General features: G+C 45.8%; 1 protein-coding gene across 1 annotated transcript in view; it reads right to left on the bottom strand.

Annotated features, from left to right (window-relative positions):
* The window catches only part of LOC113205630 (uncharacterized), a 21,389-nt gene extending 20,208 nt beyond the window's left edge, over window positions 1-1,181 (bottom strand). The window contains exon 1 of the mRNA XM_026421324.2: window positions 467-1,181. The gene's annotated coding sequence lies outside the window, so the exon portion shown is untranslated. The remainder of the gene's footprint in view (window positions 1-466) is intronic.
* Window positions 1,182-1,187: the final 6 nt, after the last annotated feature.

The following is a 1,187-nucleotide window of genomic DNA, read 5'->3' as shown; positions in this document are numbered from 1 at the left end:
AGCAGGGGGGTCGACAGGGGTGGGAAATGATAGGTGAGCTGGCGTGCCCGACCCGGGCCCCGTCCCGCACTTGGCTTGTTTGCCAGTGACATTTCATAATGATTTCCAGACAGTGACAAATACCTCCTGTCTCTCAGGCTCCCGCGAGTCAGGTCCCCGAGCCCCGTGTCTCCACTCTCCCCATTCCTATTTTCGCGCTGCTCCCACCTCTCGCGACTCCCACCCCCTGAGCCACAAAGTTTTCCCGTCAGAGATTTGGAAAGGAATGGGAAAACCAGTCAGGTTTTCACGCGGAAACGAAATATCGGAATGAACTTGTCTCTTTGATCTTGGGTCACGCAATTTCTTTGAAGCTTTTGATTTGATGTTACCCTTCACTCTGGCCGCCATGTTGATTTCGGCTCAGTGAATCTACCTCTAGCTCAACTAACACTTGAGACTTTGAGACTTCGCTGATTTCACTCACCAGACCTGGCAGGCAATCTCCGAATGGCGCGGAGGAGCAAGTCGGTAGTCCTCGGATAACAAGAAGCAAGAAGCCCAGGCACAACAATTATCCAGAAAGTATCGGTGAGTCTCGCTCAGCAGCTCAACAGCTCCACACACGACATCCGGCACGCTGCTGCACACTTGTTGTTTTGGTCCGTTGTGTTCGGCACGGCAAACAAAAACATCTGACAGTCGTAATAGTTTTGGGATGGGCAATAGGCCCTACATTGGTTATTCGCACCCAATTAGCTATGGGTTATTGTTTGCTATGAACGTACACAGGGAATGCAAGAGGTGAAATATCAAATGTTCTGATACGACATGAAAAAATTGCATATGAATGTGTCGATGATGGAATATGGCCGAGTTAGTTCATTGGCATGATATGTGCGCCCTCTGGTGTGGTGAAGCAGGGAGTACATCTGCATGTAGTAACGTTCTTCAGTGCGTGGAGTATAGCCGACTTCGTACCAGACCATCATTCGTGAAAGCAACCAGATGCAAAATTACCATCTTCATGAGATGGAAGGTGAAATAATAGACTCCTCGATGAATTGTTTTAAGTTTAGCATGTACATAGTAACTTTATTGTATAAAGTTGATTTTTAATTTCTACAAGACAAAGACAGTGTTAAATATTCAGACAATAGAAAAATCATTCAAAGTTATGCTTAAAAATTTCATGGTAAACAATATTT

This window comes from Frankliniella occidentalis, unplaced genomic scaffold (genome assembly GCF_000697945.3).
Source record: "Frankliniella occidentalis isolate FOCC.00 unplaced genomic scaffold, Focc_3.1 Scaffold110, whole genome shotgun sequence".
In the NCBI taxonomy this organism is placed as follows: domain Eukaryota; kingdom Metazoa; phylum Arthropoda; class Insecta; order Thysanoptera; family Thripidae; genus Frankliniella; species Frankliniella occidentalis.
This window is presented reverse-complemented; position numbering and strand designations above follow the sequence as displayed.